Source organism: Myotis yumanensis, unplaced genomic scaffold (assembly GCF_028538775.1).
Source record: "Myotis yumanensis isolate MYYU_CA2020_CCGP unplaced genomic scaffold, mMyoYum1.0.hap1 SCAF_6, whole genome shotgun sequence".
Classification (NCBI taxonomy): domain Eukaryota; kingdom Metazoa; phylum Chordata; class Mammalia; order Chiroptera; family Vespertilionidae; genus Myotis; species Myotis yumanensis.
This window is the reverse complement of record NW_027223757.1, coordinates 22,987,900-23,005,848: the sequence shown is the minus strand read 5'-3', so window position 1 is coordinate 23,005,848 and position 17,949 is coordinate 22,987,900.

Sequence of the window (17,949 nt, the reverse complement as noted above, 5' to 3'; positions counted from 1 at the left end):
CTCATAACTCCATTGATTAAATCTAGCTAGGAAGTATTTTTTGAGAGTTTTTTTTAAAAAAAATTATTTTCTTGTTAATGAGGAAATTTAAAAAAGTATCAGTTTTAAGAACTAACTAAATTGGAGAAGGAATAAAAAAATAGCACTGACATATTTAAAGTTTGGGAGGGAAGTGAAAAATGTCAAATAACTTGGTAATCTCTGGGTATGGTGAAACCTAACTCCAGTCCATAGACAATGCTGAAGTTGTATCTGCTTGAGTGAGAATTGAGTTTGGAATGTCAGTCAGCCTTAGTGCTTGCAGTTTTAAAAATACTACCTGCAAAACTGGTCTTGATGGGAAGTTCAAACAGTAATAAATAGTCTGATCACTCTCCTGCATCCTACACGAACTCAGAGATGCCCAGGCACTCTCTGACAGAGTCTTCTCTCCCCCTAGCTGTAAAATTAAAAGAAAGGCCATGGAAGTCTTCTTAATTCTGCAAGTGCTCCTGGCACTCTATGTAACTCAACCCAATGGAACCTGGAATTTGATATGGGATTTCCCACGTAAGCACTTACACACCAGATGCAGTGAGCAGGCCTTGTCATAATTTATCCCTTGTCTTCTCTTTGGCTCTTTATTCACTGCTATCATATTATTAGCTTCTTTACACTTTGCTGCTCCAGTTTCCCTCTTCACAGCTAATGATTAGGAAATCAGGTACTTGGTATATTTCCTACAAATTTGGCAGTGAGCATAATGATCATGACTAGGAAATTTTAATTTTCTTCACTCTTGAATGTTAATGTATTGAAATTCTTTCTTAATACATATATTTAGATCTTTCTTTCTTTTTTTCTAGACACTTGCTTACTCATGCAGTAGTATGTTATGGTGCAGGTGAAAAAGGTCCATTTCTCTGAGGAAGAAGAGTTCTGAACCTTAGAGGGAATTCTTCATTCAATGATATGTGGTCAACTTTACTCAATTACAATGAAGAGAATGGAATATAGCAAAAAGTGATGAAGTCCAACTGGTGTTACAAATTCTTCCAGGTTGCACAAGGAAAATATACTTATTTTAAAGAAGTATTTGAAGGATTAAGAAGTACAAATTGGTAGCTACAAAATAGTCAAGGGGATGTAAATTATAGCATAGGGAATATAGTCAATAATATTGTGATAACTATGTACGGTACCAGATGGGTAATGGAAATACTGCGGGGAACATTTTATAAAGTATATGATATTCTAACCACTATGTTGTACTCCTAAAACTAATACAAAATAATATTGAGTATAAACTGTAATTTAAAATTAACAATGGAACTGCCTTATGACCAGTGATTCTACCTCTGGGAATATATCTGAAGAAACCCAAGACTAATTTGAAAGACTATATGTACTCCTTTGTTCATTGCAGCCTTGGCTGAACTACTGTAGACCACAGGTACTACAGGGGAAGGCTTCTATTGTGGTGTGAGTGTCAGAGAGTACCTTTCTTTCCTCTTGGTATTAATCTATGTTGAATAGGCACACAATCACTGCTGGGTGTGCCTCAGTAAAACTCTTTGTAAAACAGATTTTTAGTTTCTTATCCTGAGTATTATTATTCACCATAAGACTCAAAACAAGTTTTTAGGGAGTTAGGCTGGGAGTAACCACTATGTTAAAGTTAAACTGTCTCTCCCCTCTGACAACTAAATCATTGTCAAACCTAACTCTTCTCTTATAGCAGAAGCCTTCTCAGGTCCTTATGAACATAGGTTTCAGGCAGACGTTCTTCCTAGTTCACAGACATTTGACCTGTCTGAAACTCATTGGAGCACACAACTTACGTACAGTTTGAAGTTCCCTCCCTATACAAGAAAGACATAGGAAAATAAAAGATGTTGGAAACTGTAGACCATGGAGGGGAAGATTTTTGGAATGATGTTTTGTGAGAGATGAAGAAAGTTATGGGGATGTTAAGCTTAGAACATTATTGTAGGGCTATCTGGGATGGGAGAGAGAGAGAGAGAGAGAGAGAGAGAGGGTGTTTGAGAGTACCCAGTTGAGGCAGAGGGAAGGAAAGAGTGGGAGGCAGAATGGATTGGTAATGGGATTCAGAGTATGGGTATCAATAATTCTTGGGCCTTGCAACTACAGAAGCATTGATGATAAATCATTTTCTACCTAGTGAAAGATTCAAGAAGTGATAATACTCAATTTGGGGAGGGGTAGGTTAAGGTGAACCTTCTCTTTCACAGCTAATTTGTTGTTTTGATTTGTGATCCTTTTTTTCTTTCAATTTTCACTGATAATGATTTTTCATATACAATAGGAAGTGATGAGTGAAAAATTCTCTATGAGGTTCCCATGCAGAAATTTAGGTCAGAGCCTTACAGAAACAGGGAATTTTGTTTTGACCTACTCACATGTTTAAAAATACTTTATGAATGATGAGACCTAGGTAACTAGGAGACACACTAACTACTTTTCATTTGCCATGGATGGCCAGCTGTGGGCTCACACCCTTTCTCTGTAGAAGGCACCGTGAGCCAATTAGACTCAATTTCTTGAAGCCATTTAGACTCTCAGGACCACATTTCTCTTTAGGCATTTGGTTTTAAGAGAACAAAATAAATAGAGATATATTTGGCCTACATTAAATTGTCTGTGATTAAATAAATGAATTCACAAATACCATTTTCCAGTTATTAAGAAAATTACTTGAATAATTTACCTTCAGATATAATTTAGAAAGAAACATTTGTGCCATTGTGTGGGAATAGAAAAAGTTCCGGTATTAATGTAATGATGCCTAAGGGTATTCTTAGGCACTTAAAGACAATTTTGAAGGTTTGCTTAGTTCATTAATTGATTTCCAAATACAGCCTTTGAGTAAGAAAAATATCAGAAGTGAAGGGAAGGATTCCAAGAGTGAATTGTGATGTGAATTATCTATATTTATCAAGTAAGAACATTCATTCTTTTATAAATAGAATCTTTAACTTTATTTTCTTGGCAATGACTAGACATAAAAAGGAAATAGTACTAGCTGAAATAAATGAGCCCATATACATCATCACAAAATATGCATAGCATCATATTGTTCTCATGTTTATTCAGAAAAGGAAAAGAAAAAGTTTCCTTATTTTTTGTATCCAATAGCTGAGAAGCAAGTAAGAGTCTTAGGTTCTTTTTGTAATTTTTTGACTACATACCCAAAATATTTACTAAATATTTTAAAATGAGGATGTACATGGATAAACTACTTTTTCCTTTTAATGAAGAAAAAATTGAAAGTCACCTGTAGTCAGAACCAAAATATAATGCAACTATTGTCATTTTTATATGTTTTCTCCATTTTCCACAAGTGCATATATAAGAATTGGTTAGAATTTTATGAGCATGATCCACAGATTCCCCCTGCATAGATTTATTGTCTTTTTGTGATTTAAGCCTCTGCCCAGAAACCTGGGAAGCACATATTACATATAAATGCTTTGCTACTTTTAAACCTTCTTGTTCAAGGTACAAAGGCCCTTCAATAGAGATAATTGCACATGGAACTTTGCCAACAGGAGCCCACCCACTTCTTTGGGAACCTCCAAGGTGATGCTGGGCCATTACTGGCACTTTTGTTTCTCAAAAGCACATAAAATTCATAGTCACTCTATTCACTTCCTTAATTCTTCAGTCCATTGGGGTGGGTCAGCCTTCAGACTTCTAAACTGCTTCACAGAGATCATTACGTGGCCTCTCAGTTGCCAAATACAGAGGTCTCTCTGATCTCGACCTCTTCCCAGCATGTCATCACATCCTCATTGACGTTCTCTCCTTTTTCGGTTTCCACACCCCAGTCTCTGGATTGTTTTTGCCCTTTCTACATCTCTAATTCTCCTTCAGGTCCATTTCCCTGTGTTTTCTGCATTTGCAGTCCTCAAAATCCTTAGAACTGTAAGTGTGGTCCCAGGACAAGCAGCATCAGCAACACATGGGAGATGGTGTTAGAAATGCAGAATTCTGGTTGTACCCCAGACTTACTGGGTCAGAATGTGCATTGTGATAAGACCCCAGGTGACTCACTTGCACCTCCAAGTCTGAGAAGTACTGCTTAAATAATAGTATTCCCCGAGGCCCTGTCCTCTCTCCTTTTCTCTCTTTTCCTGGAAAATCACATCTGCACCAGACTTTCACTTTCATATCCTTATGAATTTCAAAGTAACTCCAGTTAGATATGTAGATATTTTAAGTGCCAGACATTAATTTTGATTTGCTTAACTCTTTGCATATCCCACAGGCATCATGAATTAAGTATGCCCAATATTGAACTCATTTTCACTTACTCCTCTATCTGCTCAAGTCACAAACCCATTATTCTCAACTCCTCCTTCTCCCATCAGTGAGGAATAGACTAATAGAGAAGCACGAGCTATAAAGAATACCCTGGGAAAATTTGAAATTAAATGCTCCTATTATAAGTCAATTCTGCCACCCCATCCAACAGAGGGGGAAAATTCTATCAAGGTCAGGTGTCAAACCTGATTTGCTTGTGGCTTCCTGAGGGGCTGAGAGAGCATGAAGTGTTTTCCATTGGAAAATGTGGCAGGTTTAGCATAGATTAGCTCTTTTGTTTTTAATAGTTTGAAATCAGAGTGGAGAGAAAATTGAATCCTAAACAAGTCAGTTAAGAGTGGAGGTCCTTTCCTAGAATGAGAGATGGCAAAAATATATACATTCTGGTTTGCCTGTGACTGCTATTAAAAGGGCACATCTATAAGGTTTCGGAAGCTCACCAGATGTTGATTTTTTTTTAACTCTTAAAGTTATATGTTTCCAGTAGTAAAAGTTTGTGTGTAATTTCTTACTAAGGATTTGAGTTGCTCTCTGCATAACATCTAGAGTTGAGCTAATCTGGTTGTCATTAGTTGAAATTACATGTGTTGGTTGCCTATGTGTACCCCTCCTCCTCAGTGACAGAATTCTGACTTGATTTGAGGTGGCCTCTGTCCTGTAGTCATTAGCATGATAGGCAGGTGGCCTGAATGACAGCCACACACCTGAGCATCTCTGCCACCACTGCCCTTCTCCTGTGGCATTCTGGAGTGAGCATCACTCTATGGGAACCACTTACCCCTCTGGACAAGCTGCTGCTGCTCATCCCCTAGTTCAGAACCCCCAGAGGAGAATGCTGGCTCCATCTGAAAGCTCCCAATGACACCCTGGAGAGCAGGCACAGCCAGGGAGCAGAGCCTCCACACCAGTCTCCTATAACGGCATGCCATTTACCATGGAAACAGTGCTAGAAAGCAAGCTTAGCATCTATAAGCCCCTTAATAGCACGATTCACCTGTATTGTGTATACACAGCCATTTGCTATCTGGACTGGAAAACTAACTACCACCTGCAACACAAATTGTATGGAGAAGATGTGTTTGGCATTCCAAATATCTAATTTAGTAAGAAACATTTGCAGCACAGCCTGTGTGTGTAAGTGGATGCCTGCCAATGTAATATGGACTGAAATGAATCAGGAATCAAGAGCCTCAAAATAAAAAATGGATTTGATCCCTAAATATGGCTGTGACTATGCATAGGAACAGATTTAGAGAAGTAAAACCCATAGATGATTGAATTTAGTGAAAAAACAAAACAAAAAAAACAACAACTAGCAATTTGATGTAATTCAACTATTTATTCACCCATCCACTTGGCTGAAACAAAAGTAGTTTATGTTCTCTTTTGCCTAATGCTCTATGATGTCCTCAGATGGAAATGTAGATCAGGCCACCACTGAGTCATAAAGCATTTCCAGAAATGCCCATGCCCTGTGAGTAAGGCGATATCAGTTCCATGTCCCTTCTGTTTTCATATAGAAATTAGAGGCTTGGTGCACAGATTCGTGCACTGGTGGGGTCCCTTGGCCTGGCTTGAGGGGATTGGGCTGAAACCGGATCTCCCACATCCCCTCAGGGGTCCTGGATTGTGAGAGAGTGGTTCTCAGGTGACATACCTGGAATTGGGCTCCCTCCTCTCTGGTTCCAGGTGCGTCACCTGAGAACCACAGCTGCCAAGTCACCACAGCTCAGCAACTCCTGTGTTGAGCATCTGCCCCCTGGTGGCCAATGCGCATCATAACTATCAGTCAGATGGTCAGATGGTCAGCCGGTAGGCCAGTTGCTTAGGCTTTTATATATAGATTTCTATAAGAAACAGCATGGTTTTAAATTCTCTAATCCAGTATATACTATTAGACTTTATGATTCCCCACTGATTATTTTTGGAATAATAGAACAAATAACCTGAAGTGTACATGTCACATGGGATCCATATGAAGCTTGCTTCTTTGTAACCTGCCAATTTCTTATAACTAGCTAAATCCTCTTAAGGGGATTAAAGATATAATAAAACAATACAGGAGAAATAGCAATTTTTTTGTAGTTTTCTCAAAGAGATTGAGAAATAAGAGCTGATTAAGTAAGTGGAAGTCAAAGCATGTCAAATCAAAGGGACACCAAAGATAATAGGACTTGAATAGGGGATAGTGTTGGAGAGTGGCCTGAAGCCACCTGACTGAGGTCACAAAGTCCTAGTGCAAAGGCAGGCTCTGGAACTTACCGGCTATTCAGGTTTGGAGAAGACATTGAACATGTTTAGGCCTCAGTTGTTTCCTCTGTAAAATGGGGATAGGAATAATAAATGATATTTACTACTATTGCTGTAGTGGCCAAAATAAGTAGGCCTAAAATAGTGCTGATGAAAATACCTGTGTTTTAGAACATTACTATGGTTTTTTGGACATTGGAAGACCAATCAATTTGAAGTATATTCCACATTTGCTTTTGAAACCTGGCAAAAAAATCATTTTTAGAAAAGAAGGAGACACTTGGTTTTTTAAAACATACTTTAAAGTATAATATTTTCTTGAGAGTGCCTTTGAGATTCTCTCTACACACAACGGGAGGATAATTGCAATAAAATCTCTCTAATTATTATTTTGGAAGGGAATTTCATATTATGATTTACTATAGGCTCCTCTGTTACCTTAGGTTTTACTGGAAACATGAGATGAAAATTAGCTTGATATATTGCCATAACAAATCATATGAAACGGTAGAGCCTCTTGACCTCTGGTTTCCCTGGTTTTCTCTATGTGAAGGTCATGAGCCTGGTGCCATTTAGTGAAATGAAGAATATTGGAGTTAGGGAGGAGAGCATGATATGGAAATATCTTCTTGAGACACTAATTTGACATCTGAATGCATGTACCATATTGGCAGTGGATGTGATAATCTAGATTTAGGGATGTGGTTGAAGCTTGAGGTATAAACCTGGGAATCTTTAAATATATACATGATGTCTAAAACCATGAGGCTGGGTATGGTCACCTAGGGGCCAGCATAGCCAAATAAAGGAGGGGTTAGAGAAAAAAGGGGCATTCTATGACTGATATCTGCTGCTTAGGTTTATTGCCTAGGCCAAAATACACTCCTGTTAGATTTGAATCCAGGGGACAATAAGGTACTCTAAGTTGAAGGGAGGACTTACAGACTTGCTTCATTCAAGGTTCCATAAGACATGGCAGTCAGAGGCAGTGTGACTTGGTCCCATCCTAGCAGGAGCTACAGAAAAAAGGATGGACAGGTGGCACCAGCTGGGGTGGTTAGAGAGCCCAGGAAAAGGGGTGATTCCATTGGGGTGGTGTCTGCCCCAGGAGATAGAAGTGCTCATCTGAGGAGGGTTGAGTGGCAGACACTGAAGGAACTGGAGGGGTGAAGAGAGGAGAGAATAGTTTATACCTTTTGAGAGTTGGCTGAAAAGAGCATACAGGAAGCACCTGAAGACATGCAGAAATACCTTGGAAGAGGTGGGGGTGAAGGAGGGGTAGTTGGGGGGTTGTTTGGAGGAAGCTTTGCAGGTCTCTGAATGCTCACATGTGACCGGGCATCTGCCATGCATGTTCTCCCCACACCCCAAAGCTTCAGTTCACTTCTTGCCCGTCTCCATTTCTGCCAGTTCACAGGTTTCGGTGACTGACAAATAGGCAGCAGCCATGAACAATGGAGGTGATTTAGCAGACCAGTTGCTTTTGCACTGTGTTCTTTGAAGTCCTAGAAATTTCTCAGAGGTCCTCAAAGCTGCAAAGGTAGGTTGAGGAGAGTGACTCTTAGCCACCTCCACCCCACTTCAACCAGAGCATGCTCTCTTTATTCTCTTCTACATCACAGCTTCCATGAAGTTTCATTGGAAAGAAAAAAGAGCCATTTCTATAACTTAAATAAATAAATAAGTAAACCTACAAAAACCCACCTCACTGAACTGCAGAAAGGATAAAGTAGTGGCTGAGTAGGTAAAATATACCATGTGATTTGTTTGAGAAACACAGGGATGTATTATTTGACTGAGCATCTCAGCCAATTAATCTCTGAAATGGAAGACAGAGAGAGAAAGAGGAACAAGACTGTCACACAACTGCAGTTAGTAGTGGGGTTGCTTCATTGGCCTAATTCACTGACAGACTCGCCAATTCAATTGAATAATCTTCAAACACACTATATGCATCTTCCCAGATGACGTCAACAGTGACCTTTTAATGTTTTATTATTTTTTAATTCTATGTGTCATGAATCCAGTACAATCTTAGAACAAAAGCATTATTTTGTTTCTGTAATATGCTTCCAGGACTTGGCTAAACAATGGACTGGACATTGTTTTGCTATTCAAAACACAGAAGAAAAATGGGAAAATTTAGGTGCCTTTATTTTTCCAAATTTATTCACCTTCAGGAAAGAGATGGAGTGAAAGGCTAACAGATGAAATTGTTGAACCCAGAGAAAAATGAAATCCTTAGGTCCCTAAATCATGAAATGGTATAGAGTGCTATTCTATCCCCTCTGTGCCCATCTTCTACTTCTTTTAATTCTATCTCTATCTCAAAACACAGGTTATATATCTCCTGTTTGTGACAATTTTCAAGAATGGTCTGGCCTCTCTTTGCCAATGTAGACACATAGCCTTGATCATGTGATCATGTTCCATTTCTTAGACATCTTCCCCATCCATTTGGACACTTGGAATACTAGGGCTTATCTTATATATATTTTTTCTTGAAGTGGCATACAGTAAATGTTTAAAGAAAACATTATCAATACTCTCGTGGCAGAGCCCACCAACAATTCACTTATAGGTGAATAAGATTGGTTTATGGCTCATTGCAGCCAGTGAGAGAGACCACACACCATGGGGACTGTGAGGGTGTTGGAATGACTAACTGTATGATTTGGGCTTGTGTTAGGTGATTTGGGGGAGGGTTCAAGGAAGGCAGAGTTCACTCTGGATTGGATACTGTCAAGAAGTGGGAGTAATTCCATGATTGGGTATCTTCCTACATCTTATCTAGAAGGAAGAATGACTAGCCTAAGGGGAAAGCAGCAGCAGTAACTCATGTTAGTCAGGATAGGAGGATTTGGCTCATTTGTATTGTTTTGGATAAGGCTCATGTTTTTGCATTTAGACATTATTATGGAGTGGTCTTGTTTTGTCCTGCTCCATCATGGCCACAGAGTGGCCTTGCCTAGTATTGATGTTCTGTGAAATCATTTATATCTGACAAGAGGACACCAGGTATAGCTGTGAGTTCCAGGCCAGCTCCTGCTGTGAGGGACTGCTCTACTCAGTGTTGAAGTGAATTGATTTTCAGTAGCATTCCATCTTTATCAAAGATTCCTATTTGATATCTGGGTGGGTGGCAGACTTTCCAAGAGAGACCTCTGAACCTTAATCTCTGATCTCCCCTTTCATACTTACATTGAAGGCATTATATAATTTATTTATAAGGCTGTCTTTTGATCTATGGAGAGGGTCGCACTGAACTTCAATGGAATGTCCTAATTCTTCCCTTTCATTGGTATCTCATGGTAAAGCTCAAAACCTAATTTTTTTCTTTATGCTGCAGTGGTTCTCAACCTTCCTAATGCCGCAACCCTTTAATACAGTTCCTCATGTTGTGGTGACCCCCAACCATAAAATTATTTTCATTGCTACTTCATAACTGTAATTTTGCTACTGTTAGGAATCGTAATGTAAATATCTGATATGCAGGATGTATTTTCATTGTTCGCAACCCACAGGTTGAGAACCGCTTACTGGCTCTGGAAACTAGTCCTTAGCTTATCCCATTCTCTAAAGGGACAGAGTTAAAGCAAGGGTCTGCTGAAGAGGGAAATGAAAGTTATTACACAATACAGCCATCCATGTCTGAGGACTGCTTTTTGTACTTAACCAATATGGCCATTTCATGCCACCTAAAACTGTTTGGAAGTTTTAGGTAAAACATTAACATGTATCTATTTGATATTTGTTTGTAATGGAGACTAACTTTTGAGTAGTGGTTCATAATCCTGGCTATACAGCAGAATCAGAAGGGAGCTTTTAAAAGCGATTCTGGTTTAATTGATTGGTGTGGAGCCCAAGCATCTATCTATCTATCTATCTATCTATCTATCTATCTATCTATCTATCTATCATCTACCTATCTAAAAAACAAACAAACAAAAAAACACACACACTCTCAAGGTGATTCTAACAAGACCCATAGTTAAAAATAAAAGAATCCTTTGAAGATATCAAAGAAGATTTGTGACTATAAGTAGACAGGCTTGGGATAGTTTGCCTTAAAATATTGATAACATAATTGCTTAGGCCAATGAAATTTCTATGACTGGCTCTTAGAAAATGAGTATTAAGCTTAAAGGCACAAGTGAGGAATGAATTGTCTTAAAACAAAGCAAAACTAGCTAGTTCCTCCAAGGCTTTGGTGAGTTAAAATAATTCTGCATCCGTGGTCATCTTCTCTGCCCTATAAACAGGATGAGGGAGCAGCAGCAGTAAAAACGGAGCGCCAGTGACTGGCGCTGGGATGACAAGCAGACATATAAACAGAGCCTCGGAGGAAGCTGTGTTTATAGCAACTGAAAGGGCAGCCCTAACCTCTGAAGTGACTGAGAGACTTTGGTGTATAAATAGTCCATCAACATTTGATAATAACTACTTATCAATAAATGTCTTCCATTATGTATAAAAACACAATCATAGGTTTGATGCCTATTCAGCTATCTATTGTAGTAGGGGTTTCTACAAAATCATTATAGACAAAACCACGTAACTTCCTAGTGTACAAACAGCAGTATGTTTCAAACAACTGACTTATAATACTAAAACTCAAGCTGAAACCGGTTTGGCTCAGTGGATAGAGCGTCGGCCTGTGGACTGAAGGGTCCCAGGTTCGATTCCAGTCAAGGGCATGTGCCTGGGTTGCGGGCACATCCCCAGTAGGAGATGTGTGGGAGGCAGCTGATCGATGTTTCTCTCTCATCGATGTTTCTAACTCTCTATCTCTCTCCCTTCCTCTCTGTAAAAAATCAATAAAATATATTTAAAAAAATAAAAATAAAAATAAAAAATAAATTAAAAAAATAAATAAAACTCAAAAGAAGGTGACTGAGGTTTAAATGTCAACTCAAATAATTTCACATCCTCTGTGTAGGCCAGTATGATGGGCCCTTAAAAATGTTCCTCTGTAACTGATGGTAATGATTACCCTAGAGAAAAGGATTGCACTTGTTGCAAAGAAAAGCATCAATTGAGCAATGTTCTCTGGCATATAGTCTATGTATGTGTTTATATTTATATCTATCTATATACTTGATAAAAATAAACATTTATAGATGAACTTGTGTGATGTACACATAGAAAGATATTGGATTTATAGCTCATTAAGTTAATTAGTTGGGTTCCAAGGACACATTATTACCTTTAATTACATTCTAAAGGGAGGGATTGAGAATTTTATTATAGTGGGAATATGCTATAGGATTTCCCAAATTTTAAAGATATTCACTTTCGTTTTGGAAAAAAAAAAAGAGGTAATATAATTGAGTGGTTAAGAATGAGAACTCTGGAGCCAGATTTCTTGGGTTTACATACTAGCTCCATCATGTACTAGCTCTGTGTGATCTTGGGCATGTTATTTAACATCTCTGAATCTCAACCTCATCTATAAAATGGGACAATAATGACACTCATTGAACTGTTGTGAGGATTAAATTATCTATATATATAAAAGCCTAAGTGACTGAATTACCGAACAACTGAATGACCGGTCACTATGGCGTGCACTGACCAGCAGGGGGCAGACACTCAATGTAGGAACTTCCCCCTGGTGGTCAGTGAGCTCCCACAGCAACCGCCTGCAGTACCTCCCACAGGCTGGCCGGCCCCGATAGGCCCTGATTGGGACTGGGTGAGATGGCCCAAATTGGCCCCATTCGCTGGCTAGGCCGAGGGATCCCACCTGTGCACAAATTCGTGCACCAGGCCTCTAGTTTAACATAATAAAATACCTGGAACAGTGCCTGGCACAGAGTAAGCTCTTTATTATAAATACCAGGTGCTTAGATTTTTGGCCTTTCAGAGAGAGTTGAATAGTGTAAAATGGATTTTGAATGAGCAATAAAACTTAGTGAAACAATCTGTATTTTTTTGAAGATATTTTCTGAAATGACAATTGGCTCATTGTCATTAATATTTTATGCTAAGTACCTGGTCTAAGGAATGAGGCTCAGAAGACTCCTGAGGTTAGGGCCACTTGCCTTGCTATCAGTTTACCTTGTACTTCTTAGGACTTCTGAAAGGAAACAATAATTTCTTTGAACAGAAATCTCTCTGCTTCCATCTCAGGATGGATAAAAAAAAACCCCAAAGCTAATTAAAATAATTTCAAAAGATTTTTGTTTATAGTGTGAACCATATTTAAGTATCTGTTGTAGAAAGTGCTTTTATAAGCATGGAGGACCCTGAAGGACACAGAGGATGTCTGTAGTCCTTTGTCACACACTTCCTTTCATTTTCAGGGGGTTTATAAGGTTGACTTCATGAACTCTCTATTTAAGGTGCTGAGGTGAAGCTCGCTCACAGACTTTTCTGGAAGCATGCCCTACCAGGCGTTTTTCAGGGGCCATGTGAGTGCCCGTGACCGGGCTGGATGCTCACTGGTTTGTGATTAGTAAACACCTTCTTTAAATGTGACAGGGGAAATCAATACAAAGACACCAGCCATGGGTCCCTGAAGACTTTGAGGATGTTTCCACACTGGGGTAGTTTTCTGGCCTTTCTTAAAGGCCATCAAACTAATTGATGATGCTACATGAACTCAGAAGCTAGAGAGTAAATGAAGAAGATGTTAAAGATATCTGTGTGCTCATATCTGGGGAAGCAGGACAATTAGTTCCACTTTTAAGTGACACGGTACTGGGGTTGCCACTGAAGGTCCCATTATTTTGCAAGCATTATCTAAATAATAAGAACAGCAGGAACAAAAGTGAATGCTTATTGTGCATTTGTCACATCCTGGCATGGTTCTGTGCTCCACATATTAGGTATTACTCATGAATCCTCACAACAACCGTGTAATTTATCACTATCAAACCAGGCTCCCAGAACATGGGTGGCAGGAGATTCTAAGTTAGAAAAACACGGGCCCGAGTGAGTGGTGCTGGGATTTAATCAAAGGCATAAGATGATTTAGAGGTCACAAAATCTGGATCAAACCTGGGTGTTCTGACCTCACGTCTCATGACCTCGTATTTCTCCAACTAAAGAGTGTGAAAATGAGAAAAGGGAATAACTCCTGAATATAGATATATTTTTGTACAAGGCAAATCCTGTTCTTCTTTTTACTAGTATTTAGTGCCTTTTACTGAAACTGCTATTTTCTATGAGTCTTATAAACCCACACACTGCAATTGAAAGATTTTTTTTCAACATGACAAAACATTTAGCTCATCACATGGCTGTGTGCTAACCCTTAAAGTTGTGGGGGTGAGGGTGTGGACGTTTCTCTTCATGGGAACTCTATCCTGTGAAGAAAAGATTTACATAATCTCTAATATTGCATGGCAGTCCTGAGTGAATTATATTTCTCCATTATAGTCCTCACTCCCCCATTTTCTCCCCCTGATCCTGAAAAAATAGCTTAATTTTTTACCAGGGAAAGAAAAGGAGGTCTTTAGTTTGTGTCTGGAAACAGTGAAAGAATTGCTGAGCTATTTACAAGCTCTGCACATGTGGAATCAATCTAATTTTCCATTGGATGGTTCAAAAATGTATTCAAATTATGTAGTTTTGAAATGTAGTTTTAAACTTTGGAATTTATTTCTCAATAGGAATTTTTTAAGGATAGTTTGCCTGGTGGATGTTTTCTTTAGTGAATTTGAATAACACACTGTTTATAATAATACATAAGCAATCTTATTCTTATTTCCTGAAGGACAGGGCAGGTCTGACTATGTGTATTACTGTTCCCTTCCTACTGGGGAGGTGATAACTACAGAAAATTTTTAAAAAATCAGGGCAATAACAAATCCCTCTGTTCCATTAGGCTCCTCGTTTGGTATTTCCCCATGAATTTGAAGTCATACCTAATTAGCCATAGTCTAATTTCTATGCAATAATTTTTAAAAGAATATGACAATTTTTAAGCATATGTGGATTTTTAAATGAGACCTTTGAAGCAATAACCTAAAGGTAATACATAATTCACATAGAATTGGATATCTATAAGAACTGTTGAGATGCAACACTTCAAAATTTAATTGAGCTGAGTTAAAATATGTAAGTTCATTAAAGTCAATGAAATGCAAAATGATATTTCAGATATGTTAGGATCTATATTCTGGCCCTTTATAAAATTCCCCCATGTGTTTGTAATAATGAGGCTGAAGATATGGAAGAGACCAAAAAGTTGTTGCATAGAATTACTATTAGAAAAACAATCTATGTTCCTGTACAGCACCCTCATGTATGTCATTTCTTTTGATCTTTGTAGCAGTTTCATAAAGTTAGGTATTCTTTTCTCCACTTACAAATTAGAAAGCTTAAGTACATAGAATAATAGAAACAGTACATAGATGACAGCGTGATCTAATGTTTGGGATCAGACAAACAGATTCAAAATCCCAACTCCACCTCTTTGTGCCCTGATGAATTATGGACATATCATTTAGCCTATTTAAGTCTCATTTTTACCATGTGTAAAATGGGATAATTCTACTGACCTCACAGAATTACTGAGAGACAAAGGCCATAAAGTTTGTGGGAGATCTTACCCTGTCTCAGCTTAGTTTTTTTTCTGGAAGATATGGGTCTTGACTCTAAGAGACTCCAAACCCAGTGTTCATGGCATTTGGTTGAGATCTCTTTTCTGTTACTCATGATTTTGGGATATACTTTCTTGTGCCCTGTTGCTAAGCCACTGACCAGAGAGGAACAAAGTCACTTCTGCCCCAGATAAAAATTATTACCTTCCCTGATGCTTTATTACCCTCATCTGGATTTAGCCATTATCATCCCCAAGTGGTAAAGATCTACAAATGTATGTGTACAGAAAGAATTACATGGCCCTGCTGCTTATATTTTACATGCTTTGCTTTCAAGTGCTTTGTGGGTACATGTGTTCACCAGCTGTAAGAAACTGCTCTATCCATGTACAGAATTCTTATTCCCCACAACATGTGTTTGCTGATCACCCTGTGTGCATGATTCGGGCTATTTGTTTGTGACATGCAGGGCATTGGTGGCTTTAAACCATCATCTATCTTTAATGTCTGCAAAAGAAGATGCCTGGCGCTGATTACATTCACCCCCAAAATGGACAAGTGGAGGAGCAGGGAGGAAAATTATTTGTACAACATTACACAGAAAGTCCATGATGAAGCAGGAAAGGGAACCCACATTACCGACCTCTTGTCCAGTTCCCTCTCCCCGAGAGAGAACAATGCTGCTGTCACTCTGGGGTGTGCGGTCACATCTTCCTCCTTTTGCACACTTGCAAGTGTATTTTCTGGGGACACCACTTCATGGGCTTTCCCCCACCCCCGTACAACTTATATTTAGCTCTGAAAACAAAGGTTTGCTTGACCCAGATAGAAATCAAAAGGGGGAGGCCAGACAGTCGGGGCCTGGAAAGGAGAGAAACAACTAAAGAAGTGGCTCTGTAGAAACTGCAGGAAAATCTTTGACCTTGAAGTCCTTGGAGAGAAGGAGTTCTAACCCCCATGATGACAGAGTTGAATTACAATATAAATGCTTCCAAATATCTGTTGCCAGGAAACAGATGACATGCTAAATTACTCTGCAGATTGACTACTTAATTCAGCGATTTCCTGAGTCAGGAGTTGCCAGAAGAGCCATTTTGTCCTTTCTGGCAAAAAAGCCGCTGGGATTGCTGTCTCCAGCGCTCTTTCCTGTGCTTCCTGCGTAGGAAGGCCTGTTTCCTGCCCAGAGATGCCTGATTAGACAGCACTATTTTAGTAGGCTAGTGACGAGCAGCAGTGAGGTCTTGCATTTGATATTGATTTGCGGACAGGGTGGCTGTCATATACATCCTAGAAGTACAAATCCTTTTAGAAACGTAAAATGGTGATTCCAAAGCAAATTAGACCAAGTAAAACGTGCAAAAAGTCATATTGCAACATTTTTCATCTGTTTGTTTTTAAATGTTTTCAGATGCCGGCTTCCTGCTTTTTGTGTAAAGAACTCTGCTTCAGTCTTAATGCAGGTCTTCACAACTCACGTTTGAGTGATGGGATTAATGTTTACCAAGCGAAAGTGACACTGCTAAGGGGTCTGATGTTGGTGAGGCATGACTTTCAGAAACCTGCCCGGCGGTAGGCTAGAGCTTTATTGCTTGACCCTGAGCCAGTGTGGGGATTTTGTAGACCCTGATGGATGAACTGTTTGTAGTCCAGCTTGTAACTACTCCTGTGGATTCTTTTAGCAGTACCTTCCCCTGGTCTCTAAAAAAAGTAAAGTAGATGAGCAAGATGCATATAACTCAGCAAAGCTAAATAAATGCATATAACTCAGCAAATCTAAACAAAGGTCAGAACATTCAGGCCAAAGGAAAAAAGGGTAGGAAGGACATTGGAACCAAGTAAATTTGTCCACAAAACATAAAAAGTGAACATTTATTTCTTTTCACACTTGTTTGACATTGTGATTGACCTTGTATTAATGTGTGTATGCCCTGACCATTCAATTACATTGTTAGCTTCTCAAGGGCCAGGTCTATGTTTGAATTCTGTGTCTTGTTCAGAGCCTTACTTACAGGCTGTGCCCTGTAAATATTTGCAAGCCTTGATGGGGATGGTTGTGTTTTCTTCTCACCCACAAGGCCTCTACCCAATATTGCTACATCATTAAACCCATTAGCAATTATTTCTGGAGTTATTTTGGATCACAGGTCATCTCAAGTTAATTGTCTTTAAGCAAATTTGGGGTTACTTTGTTGAACAGTTTCTAATTTCTATCTTTAGGTTTGCAATCCAACATCCTGGTGTTGGTCAGAGAGCTCCCTGTCACACAAAGTGTTTATATAAAAGAAAAACATCCATTAACCATGGGGTGTTATGGGAGGGATTCCGTCCCTGGTGGAGGGATAACTAGTGACTCTACTCATTTTGTAATTTCATATTTTACCACAACAATGATTTTGCAATAGGAGATTTACAGCTTATTTTTATAGTTTGTATTGCTTTAGTTTCAAATAAAAGAATATAAAATATTTAATAGATGTCTTTAAAGTTTGTATTCTTTACTTTTTGGGCATTGTTTCCGATAAGAGGGTTATTACAGGCTGGAGGGTTTCTCTGGATGATCATCAGCAAGTTTTGGGACTTGTCCCCTCTGCAAAAAATGTCAAAAAACAAAAGATAAAAACCGAAGTTTCCCCTTTGGCTTTTTTCCTAATAGCACTGGTGAAAAGTTTAAGGGGAAATAAGCCAAAGATAATAACTAAAATGAGATGTGGGTAGTATTTTTATTGACATGCAATTCTGCTCTATTAATGTAGATAATGAGTAATTCTAGCATACAGCAATAATCGATAATCTAGTGTATATCCAAGTAAAGGAGAAAGAAAATATA